General features: G+C 39.7%; 1 protein-coding gene across 1 annotated transcript in view; it reads right to left on the reverse strand.

The window, feature by feature from the left end:
- The window catches only part of ZFY (zinc finger protein Y-linked), a 51,328-nt gene extending 36,537 nt beyond the window's left edge, over nucleotides 1–14,791 (reverse strand). The window contains exon 1 of the mRNA XM_074392401.1: nucleotides 14,726–14,791. The gene's annotated coding sequence lies outside the window, so the exon portion shown is untranslated. The remainder of the gene's footprint in view (nucleotides 1–14,725) is intronic.
- Nucleotides 14,792–17,204: the final 2,413 nt, after the last annotated feature.

Below are 17,204 nucleotides of genomic sequence, written 5' to 3' on the forward strand. Positions count from 1 at the left end.
ACATTTGATATCATTGTAATGCTTTTTAACTTCTATTTTGCTTTCCTCAAATATTTTTAATTTAATATATCCTATTTATCTTAAAAATTCATCTTTTTTTTTTTAAATCTACCACTCCACAACAAATTGTTTCACTCATAGAGCATAGCAAATTTTAAACTTTCCTTTTTTCCTGGCCACCAAACCCTATTTTCATATAGAAGTTTAAAAAGAAAGTAAATACATCGATTATCTTTCCACTGCCTATAATCAAGTAATAAGGCTTAACATCAAAACAAAATCACTGAAAAGGCATAAGTAGAAAGAATTTATTTATAAGCTGTTGTTTTCAAAGATGGTGAAATAAAATCATTCCGTACAATAAAAAGCAGGAAAAGAGATGGGAGCTCAAATGAAATAATGGCAAACAGAAAACATAAAATACAACTGAAATAGACTTAAAAAGATTTCCTAAATAGATAAGAGTTTAAACATACCTGGAAATGATACACACTCAATGGGTTATGTTTAAAATCCTGCTTGTGGTCAGCCAGGGTGGCTCATGTCTACAATCTCAGCACTTTGGGAGGCCAAGGCAGTGGGACTGCTTGATCCCAAGAGTTTAAGAACAGCCTAGGCAACACAGTGAGATCCCATCTCTTTTTTTTTTTTTTTTAATCCTCCTTACATGCTCTTGTTAAGGGGAGATTAAAATTAAAACCAGTACATGCTCTTTAGTTTTTAAAAAATTATATGATTTTTATAACAGGTAGAAAAAGATAAAAAGGAAACTAACAAAAACCCAAATTAGACAAAAATAAACTTTAGGAATCATCATCAGTGTTGAAATACCCCATGTGTTAATGTTAAGAAAAACAGTGCCATAGTATGTAATAGTTTAACGATACAGCCCAATAAATAAATGCATACACTTGAACAGTGGGAAAAACTTAAATAATTCAGGGGTAACAAGAAAAATATCTATAAAGACCTGGTGGCTCACACCTGTAAACACAGCCTTTGGGATCATCTGAGGTCAGGAGTTTGAGACTAGCCTGGCCAACATGGTAAAACCTCATCTCTACTAAAAATAAAAATTAGCCAGGTATGATGGCATATGCCTAAAATTCCAGTTACTCAGGAGCCTCAGGCACAAGATTCATTTGGACCTGGGAGGCACAGGTTGCAGTAAGCTGAGATTGCAGAAAAAAAAATTCATGGAAAGACTCGAGGTACAAGTAAATATTAAAGAAATTCAGCCGGGCATGGTGGCTCAAGCCTGTAATCCCAGCACTTTGGGAGGCCGAGGTGGGTGGATCACGAGGTCGAGAGATCGAGACCATTCTGGTCAACATGGTGAAACCCCGTCTCTACTAAAAATACAAAAAATTAGCTGGGCATGGCAGCGCGTGCCTGTAATCCCAGCTACTCAGGAGGCTGAGGCGGAACAATTGCCTGAACCCAGGAGGCAGAGGTTGCGGTGAGCAGAGATCGGGCCATTGCATTCCAGCCTGGGTAACAGAGTGAAACTCTCTCTCAAAAAAAAAAAAAAGAAATTCAATCTAACTTCAAAGAAACAGCTAATCCCTTTTTAACAGGCAACCTTTGTCCAAAAAGAGAGAAACTCTCATTGCATCAGTTTAACATAAACTTGTTATCAAACTGTGAAAAAAAAGGACTTTTAACTTTCTTTTCTATAGTGTCTATGAAGACTGTGCAAATAGAACTACAATTAGGCAATGCAAATATTAAATATCCAGGTGATTCAAAGATTGTTTAAAATTAGGAACTCTGTTAATGCAATTAAGCACATTAATAAATGGGAAAATGAACAGATGCAGTTAAAGTATCGTTATTCAATTTCTCCTTTTTATTGAAAAAAAAAAACCTCTCAAACTGTGAATGGAGGGAAGCTTAAAGAATATTTCCTTAGAGCAACGGTATTTAAGGATAAAACACTGCAAGCACTTCTTTAAAGAATCTAGGACACTGGAAAAGAACTCTAACCACTATTCACAGATAATTATATAAAAAATGCGGGCCGGGCGCAGTGGCTCATGCCTGTAATCCCAGCACTTTGGGAGGCCGAGGTGGGTGGATCATGAGGTCAAGAGATCAAGACCATCCTGGTCAACACGGTGAAACCCCGTCTTTATTAAAAATACAAAAAATTAGCTGGGCATGGTGGCGCGTGCCTGTAATCCCAGCTACTCAGGGGGCTTAGGCAGGAGAATTGCCTGAACCCAGGAGGCGGAGGTTGCGGTGAGCTGAGATCACGCGATTGCACTCCAGCCTGGGTAACAAGAGCGAAACTCCGTCTCAAAAAAAAAAAAAAAAAAAAGCAAAAAAAATCATTGTTATTGCTGAGTTTCACTATGTCTATATGCCCACAATTATAGGATAAGGCTTTATATATCTCTAAGAAAAACCACTGCTAAGTAAACTGATATGCTGGAGTTCTTTTAGTTTTATTAACAGTTTTTAAAAATAACATAGCACTCTTATAAATAGGAAAAAAAATACATCCAAAGGAAACTGGCTCAGGGTATTGATAAAATTTCCTTGAATTCAGAATGCTATTCTCACTCATTTTTCACTGCTGTTCAGCATCCATTTCTTTCTAACAATAGAGTTATCTTGGTAACAACAGCACTAATGATGAAGCATACTTAATATCATCTCTGGAATATTCTTTCAAGTCAAAGACATCTACTTTGCAAGCTCTGATGCTAACACTTTACTATTTGACAAAAGTCTGTTTCATCTTTCCCTCAATTGAACCACACTAAGAAATGTTACATAGCCTCTCTACAAAATTAGAAAATATGTAATAAATATATTATAAAATATTTGTACTCAATGTATGACCAATTACCTTCTGACTGAACTAAGGGACAATCAAACCTGCCTCTGGGTTTTTAGAAACTTCCTTTAGCCAGGCATGGTGGCTCCCACCTGTAATCTCAGCACTTTGGGAGGCCAAGGCGAATGGATCACCTGAGGTCAGGAATTTCAGACCAGCATAGCCAACATGGTTTAACCCTGTCTCCTAAAGATACAAAAATTAGCTGGTCAGGGTGGTGCGTGCTTGTAATCCTCGCTACTGAGGAGGCTGAGGCAGGAGAATTGCTTGAACATGGGAGGCAGAGGTTGCGCCACTGTACTACTCCAGCCTGGGCAACATAGTGAGACTCTGTCTCACAAAGTATAAATAGATAAATAAAAATTTCCCTCAATTCATCAAAAGGAAATTTACTTTATCTATAGTTATACTGTTTGGCATGATCATCAACCTGATTATAGCCAAAAATGGATTTAATCCATCTGAAGTGATGACAAAATGGACAACTTATAAATTGGAAACTGATTATTGGACGCCATCTGTGGTAAAACACATTCTGATTTTATAAGTGCTAAAATATGAAGATCTATCTCAGAATCTATGAAATATGATCATGTGATTTTCAGTAAGGTTGCTGAAATTACAACAACCGGTAAGTGTAACTTTTTGAAATTATTACTCACAATGGGAACAAAAATTATACAACATCTTGATATGGTTAAGCAAAGTAGGTATAGCATGTTAGTACAATCTCAATGGAAACAGTAAAGAGATTTCTCAAAGAAATGTTTATCATAGACCTATTCACCATAGTAAAGATATGGTAGCAACTTATATGCCCACCAGTGAATGAATAAAGAAAGAAAATGTGGCATAGACAAGAGGATTACCTGGGCCCAAGAGTTCAAGGCCAACTTGGGTAACATAGTGAAATCCTGTCTCTACCAAACAAACAAATTTAAAGAACTTTTCCAGGAATGGTGGTGTGCACCTCTAGCCCTAGCTACTAGGGAGGCTGAGGCAGGAGGGTCATGTGAGCCAGGGAAATCAGGGCTGTAGTGAGCCATGATCAGGCATTTTACTCCAGCCTGGATGAGAGGAGTGAGGCTCTGTCTCGAAAAAAAAATAATAATTAGCCAGCCACAAGGGCTCACACTAGTAATCCCAACAATTTGGGAGGGTGAGGTGGAAGGATCGCTTGAGCTCAGGAGTCCAAGACTAGCCTGAGAAACATAGCAAGACCCCGTATCTACAAAAAATACAGAAAGCAGGCCCACGCACAATAGCTCATGCCTGTAATTCCAGCACTTTGAGAGGCTGACATAGCCTGGTAATTTGAGGCCAAGAGTTCAAGGCAAACATGGTGAAAACTCATTTCTACCAAAATAAAAAAATTACCTGGGGTTGGTAATATGTAGTTCCAGCTACTTGAGAGGTGAGACACAAGACTTGTTTGAACCTGAGAGGTGGGGGTTGTAATAAACAGAGATTGCGACACTGCACTCCAGCCTGAGTGAGAGTGAGACACTGTCTCAAAAAAAAACTAGCCATTCATAGTGGGTATCCATAGTCCCTGCTACAAAAAGGCTGAGGTGGGAGGATCAGTTAAGTTCAGGAAATCAAGACCAACATAAGCAACATAGTGAGATCCTATCTCTACAAAAAATGTTTAAAAATTATCTGGACATGGCGGTGTGCACCTGCCCTCTAAGCTACACAGGAAACTGAGATGGAAGCACCACTTGAGCCCAGGAAGTCAAGGCTGCAGTGAGCTATGATCATGCCACAGGACTCCAGCCTGTGCAACATAGTGGGACTCTGTCTCAAAGAAAAAAAAGTGGTATATATATACACGACAGGATAATATTCAGGTATTAAAAAAAAAATTGAATGAAATCATGTCTTTTGCAGCAACATGGGTAGTACTGAACGCTATTATCTTAAGTGAAATGTGCCAGGTACAGAAAGATAAATGCCATGTATCTCATTTATAAGTGGAAGCTAACTAATCTGTACACACAGACTTGACACTAGAGACTCAAAAGGGTGAAGGAGTGGAAGGGAGGTGGATAATGAGAGAGTATTCAATGGGTACAATGTATGTAACTCAGGAGATGGCTACTCTACTATCTCTATGTATGCATTTCTATGTACATGACAAATGCATCTACATATTTGCCATATAATCCATGTATATACTGTACCCCATAAATTTACACACACACATACGCATTGTATATATATGGGCAGTCGACCTAGCTGATCAAATTCAAAACCTAGTCCACCACTTAATTATATGTGTATACGTAATATTCTGATCTACAGACTTTCTTAACAGAAAGACAGTATAAAGCTGGGGAAGGTGGCTCACTCATTCTTGTAATCCTAGCACTTTGTGAGTCAGAGATGGTATGACCACTGGAGCCGAAGAACTCAAAGCCTGCCTGGGCAACACAATGAGTTCCCATTTCTACAAAAAAAATTAAAAATTAGTTGGGTGTGCATGATGGTTTGTGACTGCATTTCCAACTACTTGAGAGGCTGACATCACTTGAGCCCAGAAGTGTAAGGGTGAAGAAAGCCATGATTATGCATCAGTGCACTCCAGCCTAGTAACAGAGCAAGACCCTGTCTCAAATTAAAAAATATAAATTTTAAAAATGGTATTTTACTTCATTGAAAATTTACTTAATAGTTATAGATTAAATGGGCTAATATATTAATAAACCTCAATAACAATGCTAGCACACAAGAAGTATTTATAATTATGCATTAAATTCATTAAAATTGTGTTTGTATGTATTCTATAAATGTGATACAAATACAAAATGTAACTGTTCTACCGTAATATTTTTCTTTCTTTCTTTCTTTTTTTTTTTTTTTAACATGGAGTCTCCCTCTGTTGCCCAGACTGGAGTGAAGTGGCATGATCTCAGCTCACCGTAACCTCTGCCTCCCAAGTTCAAGTTCTCCTGCCCCAGCCTCTGGTGTAGCTGGCATTACAGGCACCCATCACCATGTCTGGCTAATTTTTTTTAGCAGAGACTGTTTCACCACTTTGGCCAGGCTGGTTTCAAACTCCAGACCTCAGGTAATCTGCCAGCCTCAGCCTTAGCCTTCCAAAGTGCTGGAATTATAGCAATGAGCCACTTTGCCCCACCTATGAAAACTGGAAAACCCTAAAACGAGTAGAAGAAAAACAACTTAAACAATCAGGAGGCTGAGGTGAATGGATCACCTAAGCCTGAAAGGCTGAGGCTAAAGTGTGTCTAGAAAGTGCCACTACACTACAGCCTGGTGACAGAGCAATACTCCATCTCAATTTTTAAAAAAGAAAAAGCTAAAACAATTGTAAAAATATATATACATATTAACATATGATTATAAAGCCATTTTTAAAACACGGCAAACAGAGAAGCAAATAAAACTAAAACATGAGATCCAAGGGTAATATGAAAAGAAAATAGGGAAACTAAAAATGCATAAACACATAAAGGAATCTGATGTACCACATAAATTGCATTTCATATCAATGGAAAGACATGCTAAATGAAATAAATACATGTGAAAAAAGATCAATTGCAATCTTGTTAAAAAATACAAAAGAAATCCAGATGGATTTAGGCTCCAAATACTTTTTTAAAACACAAAACTTTTAAATCAATTTTAAAAACAAATAGAAGACAACATCTTTATACCCAAAAGTAGAAAAAGTACTTACAGACACAAAAATTACAATCCATATATGAAAACACTAAAAAGATTACTTCAAATTGCATACTACTCAACAAATATACCAAAAAGAAAGTTAAAAGAAGTCACAGACCAGGCATGGTGGCTCACACCTGTAGTTTCAACAGTTTAGGAGGCCAAGGCAGGAGGACTGCTTCAGTCCAGGAGTTCAAGACCAGACTGGACAACATGGCAAGACCCTGTGTCTATGAAAAATAAAAACAAAAAATTAACCAGTGTGGTGGGATGTACCTGCCCCCAGCTATTTAGGAGGTTGCAGGGAGAGTTTGCTTGAATCCAGGAGGTCAAGGCTGTAATGAGTTGTGACCACACCACCACACTCCAGCATAGGAAACAATGAGAGCCTAACACACCCACACATACATACATTCACACAGGAAATAGTTTATACCAGGGGAGGGTAGGCAAGTGGAGAAGCTCAACCTCATTAGAAATCTTATAAATGCAAAATTAAAACAATTGGATATGATGCCATCTCCAAAATGCTGAAAGAAATTAAACTGTCATATCATTGGGGCCAGGTGTGGTGGCTCATACCAGCAATCCCAGCACTTTGTGAGGCCAAGCAGGCAGATCACCTGAGGTCAAGAGTTTGAGACCATCCTGGCCAGCATGGTGAAATCCCATCTCTACTAAAAAAGAAAAAAGAAAAAGAGCCAGGTGTGGTGACATGCGGCCTGCAGCCCCAGGTATTCTGGAGCCTGAGGCACAAGAAATGCTTGAACCTGGGAGGCGGAGGTTATGGTGAGCCAATATTGCACCTCCAAGCTGAGCAACAGAATGATACTCTGTTTCAAAAAAACAAAGCGAAACAAAAAATCTTCCACAATGATATGGAGAATCAGAGTCTAACAGAAAACTTAGTATCAACTAAATACAACCAACATGGAAAGAATTTGGAAATTCCACTGAAGTTGACAATGCACATACACTTTAAATGACCAGTTCCACTTAAAAGCAAGAGAAGTTAATCATGTACAAAGATGTTCATGGCAACACTGTTTCAAAATTGCAAAAACCTGAACACCTAACTGGTTCCTAGTAATGCACAAATAGGACACAGCATATTTACGAATTACAATAGAAACTGAATAAATTCACATTAATGATTTCCCAAACTTTTTACACCTTATGACTCCTTTACAATCAAAAAATTTGAGAGTGCTAAAAGAGCTTTTGTTAGGCAGGTTGTGTTATCAATATATGCCATTTTATATACCAATTAAAGCCTAGTAATTTTTTTAAAACTTTATATGTTTATTCATTTAAACTAATAAACCTTCATATTAAGATAAATAACACTGTATTAAAAGTCCTTTCCAAATTTTTTTTTTAAATTATCTGAATCTTTTTAATACTTGGCTTAGAACAAAACAGGTGTATTCCTCTATCTGCTTCTGTATTTCTGAAAAACCATTTGTCATACTGCCTCTTGAAAACTTCACTGTATACTACATTCATGGGATAATGAGAGTAAAAAAGGTAAACAACTTTTTGTTATTTTTATAAAAATTGTTTTCCTCTTACAGACATCTGAAAAGGTGTTAAAGAGCACCATGCGTTCCTAGACCAACTTTTGCTAACTAAAACATTAGATCCACAGTTAACATGAAAGAAACTCAAAAACTCACTTACTATATTATTCCTTTCTAAAGTTAAAATACACACGAGGAAACCAGTTTGGGGAAAAAGAAACAGGCCTGGAAAGCAATGAAGGTAATTCTTTAAATGGACCTGCAGAACTGCATTTATTCAAATAAAAACATATATAAAACAAGTATGAAAGATGTTAACATTTGTTACAATCTGTTGCAACAGGTTTGTACTTATTTACTAAGGACAAAATATTTTATAATTTACATATTTAATATATTTATGTTAATTTTTAAAGCCATTGACATAGATTCCTTGTTGTCTCTCCTAGATTAAAATTCCTGTTTCAATAAGGCAGGATTTGGTTATAATCTAGTAATCCTCATTTATTATACTGTAAAATATAAATACACAAGCTAAATGAGAGCCATATTTATTAAAATGATATGTTTAAAACTAATTTGGTAAGAAAAAGAATGAGCTGTTAGTTAAGGTAGATGGTGAAAGCAATGGTGGAAACATATTTCTGTGTATCATGCTTTCATCTGCCGCCTTGAAAAAAATGAACGCTGTATGCCTTAGTGTCGTGGACTGTCTGGACGGGTAGGCACGTCTGCCCGGGGGTCTCTTGACCTGCAAGAGGGTCCCAATACCTGGAAGAGGGAGTGCGCCTGAGAAAATAATAAAGACAGAGAGAGAGAAAGCGAGGCATCTGGAGGGCTGATAGGCTGTGCCTAAACAGCAAATTTTATTTTTCAAAGGCCAGGAATAAATACACTTTCTTGGCTCTGGTTTACGTCATAGTAAGAGGAATGTAAATGTATGCCTCACATGGCCTATACAATAGAGAAGTCAAATACACAATGGTTGCAAGAGGAAATACAAATGTATACCTTACATGGCCTATACAATAGAGAAGTCAGATACACAATCAGTGGTTGTAAAAGGTAACAATTTCCTGTGATCACAAAGCTTGTTTACATCCAGACATTATTCCTCCTGGCTGCAGGTATCTCTGGTTTTGCTTATCAGAATATCTTTTAACCGGATTCTCCTTTGTCTACTCCTAACTTAACTTAACTCAATTTCCCCATTTAGGAATCTCTGAGTCAGGAATCAAAGCCATCCCTTATGCTGGCATTTTGCTTTGCAAATATTGACAGTTAAACCATTATCTAGGGTACAAGGCAGTCTGGTAAGTAAGGTTTAAGGATTATTCTTAAAGTCATAAAAAGGTTAAAAGCAGGAACTGGTTGCTGGTAGGGGGTTACTTGGTCTAGCAGCAACGCATAGTTTTAGGCCCAAATGATATTGTGGTTGATATTAGAAACTGATCATTCATCTTTCAGTTCCTGTATTTCCGGATAGCTCGACTGCCTCCAGTAGGAAACTGTGTTTGGGATCAAACTCACCGTCTAGTGAGACTCACGCCTTTTAGGGGTCTCACACGGGAGTGTTCTCCACAGTTCCCTCTTTTTTTGTTTTTAAAGGCAGCTCAAAAACTTTGAGCTGAAGGTGCTGCTGGAGGGAGAAGAACACAAGGCGGAAGAGGAACGGCAAGAGAATGATGAGTACAAGGAGAAAACCTCCAATGCCAATTAAGGTGGAAAGGGAAGGTAAATGAAAACCACGAGTCCAAGAGGACAACGTGTCTACAATGTCGCGGGCAATAGTGGCATCCATTCAAGAACACTACCTGGCTACTTAATTTCACTATCCGGTGACTTAATTTCAATTGAAGGGCTACTCAACTCCATATAAATCTCTCCATTAAATTACCCAAATAATATTTTTTGGAAATAATGTTTACCTGCCAAATCATTCTGATAGAGGAGCAAACAAAGCAAGATAAGAAACTATATACTATAATTAAGGGCTTCAAAGGGTAAGAATAAAGATAAAATTATAAACTTACTTTTAGAATGCAGTATGTTAAATGTTAATTAAAACTACACTGTTTTAAGTGACAGGGATGAAAGAACACCTGGTAATACAGTAGTTTCTACAACAGAAAGCAAGTAAAAAGCAGGAGTTATTTTAGGGACTCTAGGACAAAAGAGCTTCAAAACACATTACTGATCACCTAATATGTGCCAGATAAATTTGGTTTCAACATTACTAAATATGGATTGCTAATCAGAGGTCAGAAGGGAGTGTTCAGCAGGTAACTAACTGTAAATGCTATATGAGAAACTTGATGAGTGAGAGAGAATAAGAGACAGTGATGCCAGGGAAGAAGTCCGGAAAAAACAGGTAATTGATTTCAAGTTAAATTCCATATTAGGCTAGGAAAATGACTAAAGCAGACAAAGAAGGCACAAAGAGTTTCTGAAATGCAGTACACTCTCGTGTCACACACTAATTACACACTGTGGAAGTTTCACACTTTAAGAAATACCAGGTTTAGAAGTGGGATGAATAGAAATAAAAAAGTACTACTGAAACTAAAGAGTAGTTTCACTACTCTTTGAAGAGGAGACAGATAAGGCTTTTGTAAAATGAGCATACCTATGAATATTTATAGAAAGGGGCAGGCAGAGAGTAGGGAAAAGGGAAAGCAGAGAAAATGGACTTTAAGAGCAGCAGTTCTTCATAGGCAAAAGACATTCTAGGAATAAACCAAAGAAAAAGTATAAATGAGTAAAATAAACATTTGTAACATATGGTCATTTCTCTTTCTCAATTAAGTAACAAAGTAATATGCTGGGATTGAAAAGTTTAAGAATCCAAAAAGGTATGCAATTGCCAGTATACACAAATGTAACACTTCAAAAGGTATCAATCAGTGACAATACAAAAGTAAATGGTCAGAGTTACTTACATGCATATGGACATACATATGCACTATATGCTTTTTAAAAAAGTTAAGTGGCATCTATTTGAAAAACACGCATAAAGTAAACAGTTCATTTATCTAAGAATGCACTAGCAGAGGTTGGGCACAGTGGCTCACTAATCCCAGCAGTTTGGGACGCAGAAGTGGGTGGATCAACTAAGGTCAGGAGTTTGAGAGGAGCCTGGCCAAACATGGTGAAACCTCTTCTCTATTAAAACTAAAAAAATGACCTGGATATGGTGGTATACTGCTGTAATACCAGCTACTTGAGAGGCTGAGGCAGGAGAATCGCTTGAAACCAGGAGGCAGAGGTTGCAGTAAGCCGCGATTGTACCAGACTGCACCACCGAACTCCAGCCTGGGCAACAGAATGAGACTCTGCCTCAAAATAAAAATAAAAAAAAAAAAAAGAATTGGCTAGCATATCATCAAGGTCGATCCCATCAAGAAAAAAAATGTTTTATACTTAACAGATGCCTTATAAATCCTTTAAAACTATGTACTTGCCTGTATTCTTTTTGCACATCCATTGTTGTTGTACTGGAACATCTGCAGGTGCTGGACTGTGCAATATAAAATTCTATATTCTTTACAGCTCTTCAGCTGTCAAGATATAAAGCAACTACTTCTACAGTTTATGCTGACCCTCAACAAATCAACAAGATTGTATTAAAAATTTGTTTTGACAACCTCCTGTATATCAAACTCTTCTAAACCATCAGCCTCTAGTTCCCTTCAGTCTTGCGACTAAAGTAGATGTGGGGAGTGGCGAGAGGGAAGAGGGGAGGGAGGTAGCGCGGGGTGAGGGGGTGTTGGGGGAGGAGGGGAAGGTGGCAAGGGAGGGGTTACGGGGGAGAAGGGAGTGAGGGGGGGCTGGGAGAAGACGGGGAGGGGGAATGAGGAGAGGAAGGATGAAGGCGAGGGGGGGGAAGAAAGGATGGAAAGAAGAGAAGAAAAACTGAAAACATGCCTTTTATATTGTAAAAGTCTGGGAAACATGCGCTCTACCTGTTCTCTGCATCTACTGCATCTAGGACGACCCCACATATAAAGTTAAATGTGAATTTTAAAGTTTGCTTTACCTTAAGACTAAGTTATTTTCATTAAAGGATTGTCTTCACCAAGGACAACGTCTGCATAAAGCCATCTGAAGGCTACAGCATTTCTGAAACTGCTTTTCTAAACATACCTCTCAAACTCATTTCCTATATTCTTGTAATTTTCAACCGCAAGTAAATAAAATTTTGCTTACACTTTTAAACATAATATTTAGGAATAAAAGATTATTTGGTAAACTTTCGATGCAAACACGAAGGAGCAGTCTGGTAGAGACTAATCGTTCCAAAAACAGGTACATTTTTCCTTTTCTTTCTTTCTTTCTTTCTTTTTTTAATATCCAGGCTGGAGTGCAGTGGCACAATCTCATTTCACTGCAACCTCCACCTCCTGGGTCCAACCGATTCTCCTGCCTCGGCCTCCCAAGTAGCTGGGATTACAGGCGCGCGCCACCATGCCAGGCTAGTTCCGCCCCGTCCTCCCTCTTTGATATTTTTTGTTAGAGAGATGGTTTCCGCCATTCTAGCAGGCTGATCAACTCCTGACCTCAGGTGATCCGGCCTCCTAAAGTGGTGGGATTACAGGTGTGAGTCACAGAACCCGGCCAGAAAAACAGCTGCATTCTTGATAATCTGTCCAGTAATGAAGACAGGTACCAATTTACTACTAGCTCTCAATGCTTCTCAAACTTGAAACCTTTCTTAACACCTACAAGCAGAACTCAGGATAAACTCAGGTGTGCTACCACCGTATTTCAGAATCTACCCTTGATAGCCTACATTTGTATCTCTTTTCTATCTATATTATCCACTCCAGTCAAACTGTATTTGCCATTTTCTACAGATATTTATTTCATTCCTGTAATGGCCTCTGCCTACTTCCATTCCTAAGAAAATCATACTCACTTTTCAGTAACCTTAACAAAAGTCCATGTACTGCAGGAATCCTTTCCCAATGTTGGAAACTGAAACGTTTGCTTACTGTGAAATCAGCAAAGTCTGTGCAGTCATGTTGAGGTCTTAAGAGCCTTGTAATTGTTTTTTAACACCTAGCACAGTGCAACGCTAACACTGTGCTCCAATTTGCCAGCAAAGTTGTATAAAATGCAAAGTATTTTGAAGACAACAGTGTGTAAGAAATTTCAAATTTAAAAAATCTCAATGTCATCACGGGCATATAAATCTGTGCATTTGTTGTCCTTCAAAAGGAAACATACCTTTTGTGTATTTTGCTAACTCTTAATGTGACATGGTAAAGAACCCCATAAACCTGCATATCTGAACCATACCTCGGCTTTCTGTTGAAACTGCTCTCTGTAACCGAAATGTGACAGGGAAGCAGTCTAAATCCACACTATCTTGGGCCTTGCGACTTGTAATAAGTAATTAAGGAGTGTAATTTCCCCGCTACCCAGACAATGTGTAAACAAATGATCATGTTGACTGTTGTGAACCAATAACTTAAGTATCAGAATGTCAGAAGTCTTGTAGCCCTCGCTCACTCCACTACATGACCTGAAAAATAGAGTTTAAAAAAAAAACGTTTTAATGCAGCTGATCAAAAAAGTTTTTGTATATAAAGAGGAAAAGTCGACGTAAAATTTTATTCTTCTGCCCTCGTGTGTGTAATTTGTAGTGTAGAGGGTATTGGATGTTTTGTAAATAACTATTTTTTATAATAAATTCCACTAATGTGTTTCAGATCATTGAGGAAGCAATGACGGTTACAAAATAACCCCATGGAGGGTACCAAAGCAGCGATGTAATGAGTTCAGTTAGGAGAAAATAAATTTTCCTGGCATTTATGTGCCCTACTGAGTCCAGGTGCGCGAAGTACCATGTGCTGAGACGGTGGGTAGAGAAGCTTGGAAGGTACAGAGCCGGGGGTACGGTCAGAGAATAAATGATACTGGCGCTGGACTGATGAATGTGGTACGTTAGCTAAGACAGCCGAAAGTGCAGGCAGCCACGGGGGCTGTGAGAGGAAGGCCGAGAGGTGGCGCTAGTGGCGGCGTCTGGAACGTAAGGGCCCTAATGGGCACCAAAAGCACGCGCCGCCACGGGGAGGGAGCACGTCCCTTAGCGGGCTCAGGCTATCGCGCCAGAGGGTGGGCTGCTACCGCCGCCCTTTTCCCCATTCCCTCGTCAATGACCGTAACGAAATTTTTTTGTAGATACCGCGTTCAACATGGCGACTCCGCCTCCCGAGAAGACACTCCATACTTTGCAACAGGAGGCGGCTAGCGTCCGCCATCTTGCCCCCGTACCTCCTCCCCTTTGCGGACATTTACATAGCGAAAGTAGGCCCAACAGGCCTTCGGCCTTCAACTGAAGCTTGCGGCCTTCAAATACCCGCCAGGTTTCAACGCCGCGGCTTGTTTGGGTTCGGCCACGGCGTTGACCCCAGGTGTACGAACGGCCTCCAGGAAAACCGGGCAACGCTTTCCCAACCCCAACCCGCCCGCTTACAGAGCGTGTTTCTACAGGCGCAAAGGGCAGCAGGATTCTTCCAAGGCCTAACTGCGGACTCCTTTGGGCCTGCTCGGCACCGCGCCCCACACTGACCGGCCTAGCGCAGGAGGGCGCTCTCCGTGCTGCCGACCAGGCCACTACCAGGTTGCTGCGCGCGCACTAGGCCCGGCGGCCGCGGCGGCAAGCGGGACTCACCCAACGGGCTTGCAGGCTGCCGGCGACGGTGGCGGGTACTGCAAGCAGGCCTTTCTTTGCAGTACTGGGCCGGGCTCCTGTTGGTGGGGCGGGCGGAGGGAGGGAGGAGGGGCCGAGCTCGGAGCTGACAAAAAGCGGCCCAGCTCCCCGGCACCGGCCAGCCGTCAGCACGTCACGTCACCGCCCGGGAGAGAGACCCAGGAAAATCCGGGATTGTAGCTGGGCCTCTCTATCCCGTGGGCCTCTCGACGTACCGTGTCGGCGCTAGCTACCCCTCTACACCGGGCACTCCAGTGACCTCACTGCAGAGGGGTCTACAGCAGGCACACTTTCCGTCAGAACGTTATTTTCGTCTGCGCACCCCCTCCCACCGTAACCGCTGCTCGCGCGCCACCGCCTCAGTCGCTGCCGTACAGGCAAGTGGCACTGCACCTAGCTGGGCCTCTCGCTGCAGTCTCCTTTGGGCCTCAAATTCCAAATGTCGCACACCCTGATCCAGGGACCTTTCCGCACCTTTCGGCTCTCGGTGCCACTCCTAGCTAAGGCTACAGCTCTTGTTACCAGACCCTGAGGCTCCGTGCCCGCCGTAAACGGCTTTTCTTTATTCCCGGGGTTCACGACGAAAACGTATCCGTAACAGACTTCTGCATTCCCTTAAAAAAAAATTTTTTTTTTTTGAAAAAGAATAAGACGAAAATGAATTTGCCAGTTTCTGTGCAGGCAAGAATATAGGACTATTACCCAACATCAATTACTGAGCTATTTTGTTTTTAAGTAAGCCTAGCTATTTTCACCAGAATTTGAAATGTCTAGTATATATATATTCTGTATTACAGTGCTTCACGTTTTCGCGTATTTGAAATATCAATTTTCTGTAATAGTCCCATAAAAATAAATTACGCATATTGCTCATCTGAAGTAACAACTGGTTTTCAAATTGCTTTCTAACAAAATCCTTTATGACCTTAAAGTTTTAAAAGGCTTTGAAAACGAAGGAACAGCCTTGTCATTAAACAGATGTTACTAATAAACTCCAAAAAACTTCTATAATGCATTTTTATTACTTTACGTTTTTATGCACTCTAAATTTCCACTAAACTTGGGATCCAAACTATGGCTAAAAGTTACTGGTAAAAACTTAAATATGCCTATCGCTCTGGCTCACTTCTGACCTCTTCGCAGGACCAAGGCTGCAGTATCTTCAGGTCAGGAGACACAGACTTATACCTGCGATCAACCCACGCCATTGCACCCTGGGCGCCACAATTAGCAATTTCTAATATACACGCTAAGTACTTCAGTTTTCTAGCCTACCTATTTTTAAAACTCATAGAATTCATCTTTTCCTTAACGGAAACATCTAAAAATCACAAAAAGCTTTCGGGAAAGAAACCCAGTGGTACATAATCGGAATAATGAGGTAAATACTGCATAGTAATTTTCTTTTCAAACTTACTGCTTTGATCTTTTTCCTCACTGGTTACATTTTGTTTCAAAAATAAATAACAGCTAGGTGAGGCGACTCACCCCTGTAATCCAAGACACGTTGGAAGGCTGACATTACATAAATCTGTGCTTAACTGAAATTTGGAGACAATCCTGGAATACAGGGAGATTCTTTCTAAAAAAAAAAAGCTTGAAAAATTAGCTGGATGTGGTGGTGTATACCCTTATTGCAAACTATGGGGAGGCTTAAGCCCATTACTTTGGACTATGATTCTGACACCACACTCCAGCTTTTATGACAGAGCAAGATCCTGTTTAATAAAACTTAATAATGTTAAGAAATTTTCGTCAAGTTTTGACAGAATGTATTTTGTAGAAAGAAAACTTTTTTACAATATGTTTTTCAGTAAATAACTAATATGTAATTAACATAATTTCAAAATACTGATAAGATATTCAAGTTTTTAGAGATAGTGCCTGGCTCTGCCACACAGGCTGCAGACAGTGGCACATTTGTGGCTCACTCAGCCTTGAACTACCCAGCTCATTCTAACAGCCATGGCCTCTCAAAACCCTGTAGTTACAGCTCTAAATAAAATATTTTCCAAAGGCCTTCATTTAATGTTATGATATGTCAAAAATGGGATCTCATGTTATCCATTCAAACAAAAAATAAACGTTATTGTTAATATTTCTACGATTATCAAAAATCCTAGTGTTATGAAAAAGTACTAATATAAAAAGCACTGCAGAAAGAACAGCTAACGAATATAAAGGAAAAAAGATGTTTCCTAATCTAAAAGGTCGTAAGTAGTTTAGATAATGAGACTTTTTAAACAGGTGTTGACATTCCTTTTTTTTTTTTGAGATGGAGTTTCGCTCTTGTTACCCAGGCTGGAGTGCAATGGCGCGATCTAGGCTCACCGCAACCTCCGCCTCCTGGGTTCAGGCAATTCTCCTGCCTCAGCCTCCTGAGTAGCTGGGATTACAGGCACACGCCACCATGCCCAGCTAATTTTTTGTATTTTTAGTA

The sequence above is a fragment of the Saimiri boliviensis genome, chromosome Y (assembly GCF_048565385.1).
Source record: "Saimiri boliviensis isolate mSaiBol1 chromosome Y, mSaiBol1.pri, whole genome shotgun sequence".
NCBI classification, from domain to species: Eukaryota; Metazoa; Chordata; class Mammalia; order Primates; family Cebidae; genus Saimiri; species Saimiri boliviensis.